The sequence below is a fragment of the Tamandua tetradactyla genome, chromosome 9, assembly GCF_023851605.1.
Source record: "Tamandua tetradactyla isolate mTamTet1 chromosome 9, mTamTet1.pri, whole genome shotgun sequence".
NCBI lineage: Eukaryota > Metazoa > Chordata > Mammalia > Pilosa > Myrmecophagidae > Tamandua > Tamandua tetradactyla.
This window is the reverse complement of record NC_135335.1, coordinates 7,291,796-7,303,775: the sequence shown is the minus strand read 5'-3', so window position 1 is coordinate 7,303,775 and position 11,980 is coordinate 7,291,796.

The window sequence follows — 11,980 nt, the reverse complement described above, 5'->3', positions numbered from 1 at the left end:
ACCTTGGACAAGTCATTTGCACTCTCTTTGTGTCTGTTTCTTACCTATCAGCGAGGGTGGGAATGGAGCCTACCTCCTAGAGAGGAGGGAACAGCTTCTTCGCTTTCTAGCTATGAAGTAATCATTACCTAGGAAATGAGGATAATGATTACCTCATTTCACCCGCTCTGCAAAGCAGCAAGTGTGAAAGTGTCAGAGCAGCGCTGTTTCCCTTCTCCCAGCACAGCGTGGGGAGGTGGGGGCGGCGAGGCGGGTGTAGACCTCTCTGCCCCCTCCCTCCCCCCCCTCCCTGCCTGGGGTGGTTTTTTGGGGCCACACCACGCCCACCAGCTGCTACCACCCAAAACCCTCCCTGACATTTTAAAGAAGTGACCCAGTGACTTGACCATCCGGCCAGGCTGCGCAAGCAAGAATCGTGCTGTCCTGAGTCCGTCGTGGGTCTAGGGTTCGAATCCCACCCCTGTCTTAACCACCCCACTTGATTAGAGGCAGGTGACTTTGCCGAGGCACCGGTCCTTCCATCTAACGTGGGCCGGTGCGACACTGCTTCCCGTGGGGCCAGCTTTATTTTCCTCTGGGCACCACTGCCCTCTTCTCCCCTGACCCCACCCCAGAATTTGTATCACATTTCGGGGACATGCTCAAATTTCTTCCTTGTGAGCTGCCTCTAGCTCCCCGAGCTCCCCCGCCAAAGGAGAAGGTAGGGTGGAGTGGGGGTGGGGGGCCGGTGAGCAAGGAGGTCTCTAGCCCATGGCTTGCCCAAAGCAGACCCCCCAGGAAGCACCTGGCCCCAAAAGCCTGGGGCTCAAGAGTGCGCCCTCTACTGGAGGGGTGGAGAAACCTCATCGCCACAGTCCGGCTGCTGTGGCCCCCACCAGCGAAAAGGAGAGTTAGCACGGGTCCACTGAATTTCCGATTTGCAAACTTCCACCTACCAGCGTCTGGCGCAGGGACTCCAAAACAGACCTGCGCTTCCAGAGTGCAGCTGCCGGGGCTTTGCAAGGAGGCCGGTGAGGCCAATCCGGTCCGCCTTTTTGAAATCACCAACCTGTGTGCGGGCCATGCCAAGGCAGCAACAACTATGCCCAAAAGACACCAGCCAGCAGGCCGGGTACGTGGAGAACGTGCTGAAGAGTGGACAAACCTTTTATTCCCCTCCCCCACCCCCACCCCCATTTTTTCCTTTTATCCTGTTATTGATTGTTCTGAATGTTAGATATTCCCCCCCCCCATGGGGTCAAAAAGTACCAAAGTATAGGATGGTGAATGAAAAAAAAAGTAGGGGACCGAAATCAGGTGCTCATTTGTATGTGAAATTTTTTTTTTAATATAAATACAGGGACATAAAGTATTGATGAAAATCAGAACGTTTATATGAACAAGTTTCAACAGTTCAAATGTATAACAACTATAAATAAACTTGTTAAATTTTTCTGAACTATGCCAGCATTTGGATTCTTTTAAAACAAGTGAATTTCTGATTGATGGCTACATGACTTCAGAGCCCTATGGGAGTGCGCCCAGGAAGTGAAGTGCTCTGGCCAGAACAATCCTGAGGGCTGGTGGGAGAAGGAGGGAGGGAAAGGGTGGGGGGCTGGTGGAGACAGCTCCAGCCTCTAGAGCTTGCAGCCCCTGGAGCTGTCCTGGGGGGGGGGCTGTGATGGGGAGGGAGGTGCTCCCGGGATCACTGTGACCACTGGGGATGGGAGTGGGATATAAATATCCAGTCTCTGGGCTTCGGGCTTTGGGCAGACACGTCTCAGGAGGTCCCGGCAGAGTCCTGGAGCCGCCACCTTCCCCCACGCCCTCCCTGGCCCCACCCCTGCCTACCCCTCTCCCCTCTACTCTCCCCACTCCCTCACTCCTGCTTCCTCGGATCTCGTCCCAAATGAACTACATAGGATGTTTGCTGTCGCAATTGTTTGGTTGCCAGGTCATTCAACCCACAGTTCTTTACTGAGTTCTCAAGACAAAATCTCTGCCTCCGGGACCCCTCCTGGTTTCTCCACTGCTGTCGGTGCAGCCGGGCTGGGAGGCAGCATTCCTTCCTTTACAGAAGCCAGAACCCCAGATCCCCACTCCTAAATGCGAGCAGCTGGGATATCACCAGCAGCAACCCCAGATTAGGACTTTGAATCCGGGGCCAGAGATGCAAAGTGAATTCATTCCGGTGACTCAGCAATGTTTTTTTTTTCCTTTAACATGTATACAGGGCTTCAGACACGTCTCCTTTTAACTCATTCGGTCCCGGGATCCAAGGCAGGTGCAGTTATCGGCAACCCCATTTTACAGATGAGGAAACCAAGGGGCGAGGAGGTTAGGAAACTTGTCCAAGGCTTTACACCAGCTAGCAAGCGACAGATCGATCATTTGAACTCTGGCTAGTTGGTCCCAGGTCACAACACTGCGTTGTCCGGTGCTGCTTGCCTTCCTCTGTCCCGGCTCATTTTGGGGGTCTGGCCCCCTGGTCCTTTCACTGATTTTCAGAGTGATCAGACAGCTGCCCCGTAAAGTTGTCTTTTTCTTCTGAAACTAAGCAGCCCAAACTGCACACAAACTGTATGCAGCCTCCTAAAACTCTTATTGGTTCAGATCCCAAACTAAAGAAAAGTTGGGAAACATAAAAAGCAGGATTTAAATTATCCTTAATTTCATTGCCCCCCAAGACAGCAGCTGTGCATATATTTGCACATTTTCTTTTCATCTTTCTTCCTATGAAACATTATTACATAGCTGTAGTCACACTGTGAGGCAATTTGAATTCTGCTCTTTTTACTTAACATTTTAGCCTAACCGGTCACACATTTCATACAATGTGAGAATGAAGTTTTTTAAAAGAAACTTTTAATTTTTGGAATGCTTTTAGGTTTACAGTAGAATTACAAATGGAACACACAGAGCCGCCCCTCTGACACACATGCACCCTTCACTCAACTTCCCCTAATGCTAACACCCGTTTATCAAAACAAAGAAATTAGCATTAATTCTCTTAGTTGAACTTCAAGACTTTATTTGGATTTCGCATTTTTTGCGCTAATGTCGTTTTTTCTGTTCGAGGATCCAATCCAGAATATCATGTTGCATCTTAGGTGAATATACTTTGTGATTACTGCATTTTATTCCATCCAGTGGATATTCCTCAGTGTTTCAAACATGTTGGCTGTTCCGCACTTAATTACAAGGCTTCTAGTTTTTCTCCCATGAAAAAGAGAAGCTGATCCTAAAACAATAAATATTATTTAAGTAGCAGCCCTGCTGATCACCGGTATATATTTACCACTCCAACAGTCCTGCAGGGTAAAAATCAGAATTCCCCATTCTGTGCCTCCCCCATGCCCATCTGCAGATAAGGAAATAGAGGTTAGGAGACCAGCTCAAGGTCACACAGGGCTAGCTGGGTAGGGCAGAGAGAAGAGATGTGAGCACAGGTCCTCCTGCCCCAGGGCCTGACCTCTAATTGAAACTGTGTCTCATCACGGTGCTCTCCCGGCTTTATTACAAATTGCTCTAGGGACTCCAGGAGGAAATCAGTAAATTAGAGAAGGAAAAAAAAATCTTTCTGGAGTTTCTGTAGCTCTTGGTTTGAAATGCACTGATTTTCTTCATTGGCTCGAGGTCCCAGTGGGTGGGACCTGCCTTCCCCACCTCCTCCCCAGGTGCCCCGCGTCCCAAGCACGGCAGTCTATGAGCCCTTCTGGAATCCTGACCTTGTCCCGTATGCTGGGTATGTGGCCGGAGCCTCGGTTTCCTCATCTGTAAAGCAGCAATGATAATCGTTGCTCTACAGGATCGCTTGGAAGGTTGAAGCGGATTGCGTATGGGGTGGACTCCACCGAGCACCTGGCCCTCGTAAGTGATCAGTGGATGAGCTTGGGGTTGCTCCGGGTGGCTGCTTTGTCGTTAGGGAAGCCGCTGTCAGTCCCCTCATGGAGGGAGCCCAGAGTACTGCCGCAGAGCTTGCAGCCTCTCTGCTGAAGGGCCTTCGGAGCATTGCTTCATGTCTGCAGCCATTCCAGTCACACCTGCCTTGGGCTCAGCTCAAGCACCCTTTGCAGTGGGGCTGTTCTCTATCAGCTCTTACTACAAATGCACAAAGCGCCACAAGGCCAGGTTGCCAGACTTCCTAGGGCTTGAACCCAGGCAGTGTACTGGGGTGTCCGATGCATGATTTTAACCGCACGCCACGCTGCCCCCTCTCCCCACTCGCAGCAGACTTTCGGATCCTCTGCCTTCTCACTGAGCCTCCTGCCTGTCAACCCCCCAGAGCTGAGGGCCTGAGCCCAGGGCTGCCCACAGGGTCAAGGGTTGGGGCTCCTGGGCAGAGCACAGCACCAAGGAGGAGAAGGTGAGAAGGGAAGAAGAAAGGCAAGAAGGGAGGGAGGGAGGGAGGGAGGGGGGAAGGAAGGAAGGGGAGGAAAAAAATGAATGATTTTGGAAATAACTGATTTTTTATATTAAAATTTATCAAAGCACTTTACTTCTATGGCCTTTCATCCCCAAACCCACAGCCCCAGTCTAATCATGAGAAAAGCATCTGATGAATCCCCCTTGAAAGGGAGCATAAAACTAAACTGTCCAATACACTCACCTCTAGCCACCTGGGGCTACTGAGGCTAGTCCAAATTGAGCTGCATTTTAAGTGCAAAATACATGCCATATTTTGAAGGCTTAGTACACACACACACACACACACACACACACACACACCAAAATGTCAAATATCTTATTTTCATATTGATTGCATATTGAAATTATATTTTGGATGTATGGGGTTATATAAAATACAAAATTTTTTGGAAGTCCCAATTGAGGGACAGTTGACAAAATAGCTGACCAAGTCCTCTTCAAAACTGCCATGCTCATCAAGACCAAGGAAAGTTTGAGAAACTGTCCCAGCTTAGAGGAGCCTAAGGGGACAGAACGACAAAATGTCATGTGGTATCCTAGACAGGATCTTGAAACAGAAAAAAAGGCTGTTAGGTAAGCACTTCGGTTATCTGCATCAAGAATGGACTTTAGTTAATAATAATGTATCAATGTTGGTTCATTAATTGTAACAAATGCAGCCTGCAAAGGGAGGATGTTACTAATAGAGGAAGTGGTGAGGGGCCTTTGCAATTTTTCTGCAAATCTAAAACTGTTTGTAAATAAAAAGATTATGACCAAAAAATAAAGTATTCACCAGGAGAAATCTTGGAAGTTTATTGGATGTCCGAGTACTTTGCTCCCTCCCATTTTGATGTTGCATTATTTATAGGAGGTGGGCTCCCTAATCATCAGTCCTGTAAGCCTCCAAAGATCACCTCCCAGCTGCAACCTGGAGCACCCACTCCCTGCTGGTCAGCTCCCCGCCCCACCCCCGACTGTGCAGGGGTTACCTACCTGGTACTTACTAGGCAAACCTGTTGAAGACAGGTCCCCAATACTTAAGGACAGCCTCCTCTTGGCCTCCCATGGTGCAGATTACTGTTCAATAAATGCACGTGGTTACTTAAGATCAAAATTGTCCCTATTCCAGGAAGACCAAAGGGAAGGCTGCAATTCACACCTATTTGTGAAATGCAAGTCCTGGACTGTCAGTCTTTGGGAGAAGGACTAAAATCAACCAGGGGAGACCTCCTGAGGTTTAAATAAACAGACTCTGGCAGCTGACAATAGAAATGTAAACAGTCCCTGATGAGTTTGCTCACAGGGTTTCACTCCTGGTGCAAGTATGCCCAAGGTTCCCCCAGCCTGATAATCAAGGGAAGTGGGTCAACCTGGAGAAATTATCCAGACACAGTTTCAAGTCCGCACTCTTGTTCAGAGCCCTGGGGCACGGCCGCCCAGGGAAACCCTGGTTTTAGGGAGGCGGGAAGCAGCCCACTCTTCCCCGGGAGTGCGCAGCTCCCAGGAGCTCTCCAAGCTCACAGGTCCTTCCTCCTGGCCCCAAACACTGGGCATGGAGATGGTGGCATGTGTTAAAAGCCTGCCAGAGTTTCAGTGGTAGAGTGCTCGCTTTCCATGCAGGAGACCCAGGTTCGATTCCCGGACCATGCACACAAACAAAAAACCCTGTCGGGGCAGGGCAGGAATTGCAGGATCAGTGTGGCAGGCACTCTGTGGGGGCACAAGGCAGAGCTGTCCACGACAGAAAGGGCCCTGATCCTCCCCTCCACTCACCTGGACCCCCGGTTGGGCCCTGGGACAGCCAGACCGGAGGGCGCTGGGAATTTTTTGCAGGGGGGCTGAGGGTAGAGCAGGGCGAGGACCAGGACAGACCTGTAGTCCCGCCCAGGTGGGGATGGCTCAGGCGTCCTCTCCGGCCAGGTCCAGCACTGAAACCCTCACCTAAGCAGCGAGGGCTGAGTTTGCGACCCCCCTCCCACTCCCGCCCAGAAGGGACTCCCCCTCTCGGGTGCCGCCCATTTACACACCTGACACCCAAGACAGTCGCTCAGAACTGCAGGCGAGACCCAGGCCAAATGTTTCTTTGGGGGAACCCTCATCCTTGTACCCCATTTTAAAAAAGAAACCGCTATGGGCGCAGCAACCCTACTGCCTGCCTTGCCTGCCCCAGCTCCCTCCCCCTCTTCCCTGGTGGTGGCAGCATCTGCCCCAGTCCCCCATGGTGCAGGGGAGGCTACTGGGGACCTAAGGGAGAAGGGGGAAGCCCCACCTCGGGAGAGACTGGAGGGCAGCCTGGTGTATCCCTGGGCCGGGAGCAGCCTTCCTGCTGCAGGGCCATCCGCCACTCACCCACCCTTGCCTGTAGCACCTGCAACCCCCCAGCCCTCCCCCCCTCCCCCCAAGTGATCCCCGAGCGGGTAACAGGAAAGGCGCCACATGCTCAGCCCCGGAGTCACAGCTCACAGCGCCTCCTGGGCGCAGAAGAACCCGGGGAGGTGCAGAGCTTGTCCAAAGCATTGGCCGCCCTGTAAAGCATCAGCGCCTGAGCCCCAGCTGGACCTGTGCGGCACATTAAAAGCGATGGTTTCTTGAAACTCGATTTCCTTTTCCACAACGTGGGTCAAAGCCAAAACGAATAGTTGACCTCTGGGCTGGGAGGAGTTGCAGGGGGCAATGGGTGCATTTTTTTTCAGCTGATAAGATAAATGTAGCAGACTGCGAGTTAGCTGCAACCTCTTGGAAAGGCAGGGTGCCCCTTTCCATAGAACAATCTGGATCCCCCAGATCCCCCTGCGGCCTGGGTCCCTCCTCTACTCCCAGCCTGCCAGGGCAGCTGTCACCTCCCTCTGTCCCTTATGCCTCTTTTGGTCTCCTCCTGTGCCGGTTTGAAAGGATTAGGTACCCTGGAAAAGCCATGCTTTAATCCTGATCCGTGTTGTGGAGGCAGCCCTTTCTTTTAATCCCTATTCAGCACTGTAGGTTGGAAACTTGATTAGATTTATCTCCATAGAGCTGTGACACACCCAACTGTGGGAATTAACCTTTGGTTGGAGGGAGGTGTGACCCCACCCATTCCAGGTAGGTCTTCATTAGTTTGCTGAAATTCTTAAAAAGAGGAAATATTTTGGAAAAAGCTTCAGAACCATGAGAGGCCCGCACAGCCAGAGCCCTTTGGAGATGAAGGAAAACTCCCCGGAGGGAGCTTCGTGAGACAAGAAGCCCTGAGAGAAAGCTAGCAGACGTCGCTCTGCGCCCTTCCAGCTGAGAGAGAAACCCTGAACGTCCTCGGCCTTTCTTGAGTGAAGGTGACCTCTTGTTGGTGCCTTAATTTGGACATTTTTATAGCCTTGCTTTAGCTGGGACATTTTCACAGCCTTAGAACTGTAAACTTGCAACTTAATAAATTCCCCTTTTTTTTTTTTTTTTTTTTTAAAGGAAAGACAGAGAGAAGGAAGGAAGGATAGAAGGAAGGAAGAAAGGGAAACATCTTTAAACATTTTCTTGTTTTATTGTATTTTGTTTTTCCGTTTTTTGTTACATGGGCTGGGGCCGGGAATCGAACCGAGGTCCTCCGGCATAGCAGGCAAGCACTTTGCCCGCTGAGCCACCGCGGCCCGCCCTAAATTCCCCTTTTTAAAAGCCATTCTGTTTCTGGTACATTGCACTTTGGCAGCTTGCAAACCAGGACACCGCCCCTAGACTATGGTCCGTTTGAGAGAAGGTGCTCTGCCATCCTTGCCCTTGGCAAACCCAGTGCTGGCTAGGTGTCCCCTGCCCTGGGACACATCTCTTCCACCAGCCTCCCGTCCTTCGACCTGGCAGTGCCCCAGCCACACCAGGGAAACGTCCTCCTCACTGCTGACCCTGTGTCCTCACCCCTGACCCTGTGCCCTGCCCATGCCTGTCCATGCTGTGGACAGCCAGTAGCCCTCCATGAGCTCCTTGAGTCTTGTTTTATGTCACCTGTCACTTAACCCGTGTGGCCTCCTGTGGGCAGTTAGTGTTATCTTCTTATGGACATATGAATGCACCCACTCAGGCTGGAGCTCCTGGGGTGGCTGTGAGGCATGGTAAGGGCTCAGATGTCCCCCTTCAGTTCTAATGGATCCCAGCCTTCCCTGGAGGCCAGGCCTTCCCCTTGCTTGTTGGGCTCTGTTGATACAGCCCAATTCCTTTCTCCTGGCACTAACCTGGCAACACAGGGAAGAAATGACTCTTTCCGGAGAGAATGAAAGGAGTTGGGAAGAGGCTGGGAAATGCTAGAAGGAGCCCAAGGTGGTCGTAGGCTACTTCTTTATCATGCCGTTCCCTTGAGGTCAGTTCTTGGCCTCTTTCTCTGAGATCTTGGCTCTCTGCTCTGATCTATATCTTAGGGGTTGAGGGCTGATAACCTGCTGGGGCTCACTAGTGGCAGGGGATTAACAGAAGGCGGGAGTTGGTGGGGAGCCAGGGTATTTTTCCTTTTCTCTGCCTGACTCCAAATCTTCTGGCAGAGACTGTGTCTCCTTCATACCCCTGGGGTCTCAATCACTGCCTCTTCCCTTTGTCCCTCCAAACCCCAGGGTACAGCAACTTCCCCACAGTTGCTCTGGGTTGCCCCATTATCCTCTGGGGGGCTTGTTAGTTCTTCAGTCACCTGCATCACTAATTCCCTTTATTAAATTCCCTCTGTTTCCATAAGTACATGGAACTTTGAATAGGGCATGAGATTTTGTTGGTTTGTCCAGAGTGATGTCCCGATAAATCCCAGAGTGATTTGAACAATGAATAAAGAAGAATTTGCAAAGTTCCCTTTGGGGAATGGTGAGAAAGGGAAAATTCAACTTCTCCAAGTTGAATTCTTGATATTCTTGCAAGCAGTGGGGACAACCAAAGCAATAGGCTGAGCCCCCAATCTTGGGGTTTGTTCATATGAAACTTAACCCCACAAAGGATAGGTCAAGCCTATTAAAATTAGGCCTAAGAGTCACTCCCAAGAGAGCCTCTTTTGTTGCTCAGATGTGGCCTCTCTCTCTCAGCCAACACAACAAGCACAACAAGCAGACTCACCACCTTCCTCCTATCTGCATGGGACATGACTCCCAGGGGTGTGGACCTTCCTGGCAACGTGACAGAAATCCTAGAATGAGCTGGGACTCAGCATCAAGGGATTTGGAAAACCTTCTCAACCAAAAGGGGGAAGAGTGAAATGAGACAAAAAAAAGTGTCAATGGCTGAGAGATTCCAAACAGAGTTGAGAGGTTATCTTGGAGGTTATTCTTACGCATTAAATGGATATCACCTTGTTAGTCAAGATGTAATGGAGAGGCTGGAGGGAACTGCCTGAAAATGTAGAGCTGTGTTCCAGTAGCCATGTTTCTTGATGATGATTGTATAATGATAAAGCTTTCACAATGTGACTGTGTGATTGTGAAAAAACCTTGTGTCTGATGTTCCTTTTATCTACCTTATCAACAGATGAGTAAAACACATGGAATAAAGATGAATGATAGGGGGAACAAATGTTAAAATAAATTTAGAGTGAAATGTTGATGATCAGTGAGGGGGAGGGGTGGGAGTATGGTATGTATGAATTTTTTTCTGTTGTCTTTTTCTTTCTTTTTTCTGAATAGATGCAAATGTTCCAAGAAATGATCCTGATGATGAATATGCAACTATGTGATGATATTGTGAATTACTGATTATATATGTAGAACGGAAAGATCAAAAGTTACAAATGTTTGCGGTTGTTTGGTGTTTTTTGGTATTTTAAAAAAAATTAAAAATTAATTTAAAAATATGGAATAAAAATAAATAATAGATGGAACAAATGTTAAAATAAATTTAGATTGAAATACTAGTGATCAATGAAAGGGAGGGGTAAAGGGTATGGTATGTATGAATTTTTTTCTGTTGTCTTTTTATTTTTCTGAATTGATGCAAATGTTCTAAGAAATGATCATGATGATGAATATGCAACTATGTGATGATATTGTGAATTACTAATTATATATGTAGAATGGGATGATCATAAGTTAAGAATGTTTGTGTTTGTTGTCATTTTTTTTAATTAATAAAAAAAGAAAAAAATTCCCTCTTTTTGACATATATAGGATGGTCTTGTTTGGGCTCTGATGGATACACCATAGTAGGCAGCCCATCTTAAAGTGGCTTTGTGGAAGCTTCCCAAAGCTTGGAAGCATGCATAAAGCAGGAGATGCCTTAGCTTCGATGGCCACAGGGTGCTGTTAACAAGTAATGCCAGCAGCCCAGCCTGAGAATTGACAACCCCACTTACCTGGCTTGTAAGCAATAGCACCAAAAGGGAAAGAACCTTTGCACCTTTTTGCTTGGCTAAGCATTGCAGAGCGTCCTTTCAGAACCTTTGTTTCTGTGTAGGCTGCTCCTTCTTTCTCATTCCTTGATAAAGGGTTCTACAACCTCAACTCTTTCCAAAGATTGGATTTTTATTATGTCAAATAAGAACTGCTGCTCCAAATGTTTACTCCTGCCAGATCTCCTCTTCAGGACCTTCTAGATCATCTCTTTTGACCTTTCTGGCCACCTCCTGAGCATTTTGTCATCTATACTTCTAGACTCCATAAACCTGTTATGGAAGCCCGACAAGCTTCTTGTATTGGCGTGCAGGGAACTCTCCCAGGTCAGCTCAGTGACTCAAATTCTCTTTCTTATCATCCTCATCCAGATCTCATCACCTCGGGCCTGGATTGTTATGACTAGTTCGACCTCTCAGCTGGTTTCACCCATTTCCAGCTTGTCCTGTATCCACTTCTGCTGCCGAAACTTCTCGAACATTGTTTTCATCTGCACCGGTTCCTTGTTGTCCAAGAACGCTAGAACAGAAGTCTTAGAGACTGTAGAGTCAAGCCCCCTTTCTTTGACGGGAAAGAAACTGAGGCTTTAATCATAATGGCTGTCATGCATTGAGGGGCTACCACTGGCCAAAGGTCTTTGGTGGGGGGTGGTATTTTATTATCTTCATTTCACCATGGAGAAAGCAAAGCTGAGAATGAGAGGGTTATGAGTATTTCACCCTTGTTTTGCTATGAATGTGTTTATATATGCACATAAAGCAAAAGTGTTTTTCTTTCCTGTCTTATTCTTTTAACATATAAGTTGTATTAACTTTATGCCATAGTATTTAAGTTGCAGGTTATCAAGTTTAAGAGTGACTATCACCCAAAGGCTTGCATCCTATTCTGGGGCAAAAAGAGTGTGTCTCTGGTTTTATACAGGACAGCTGAGTTATTTCAGGAGATATGTACGGGTGCCAAGCTGACAAGGGGGTAGACTGTGATGATTAAATTCATGTGTCAACTTGGCCAGGTTAGGTGTCCCATTGTTTGGTCAAGCAGGCACTGGCCTGATTGTGAGGATGTTTTGTGGTTTTAAATCATTAGCACGTTGTTTGCATGTACAGCTGATTATATCTACGATCACCAAAGGAGAGGAGTCTCATGCAATCAGCTTGGAGGCCTTAAAAGGAGAACTGATGCTTTTGGCAGTCAGAAAGAATTTCTACCTCTGCTTTAGTCAGCCAGCTTCTCCTGGGGAATTCACTGAAGGCTTCATCGGAGTTCCCAACTTGTGG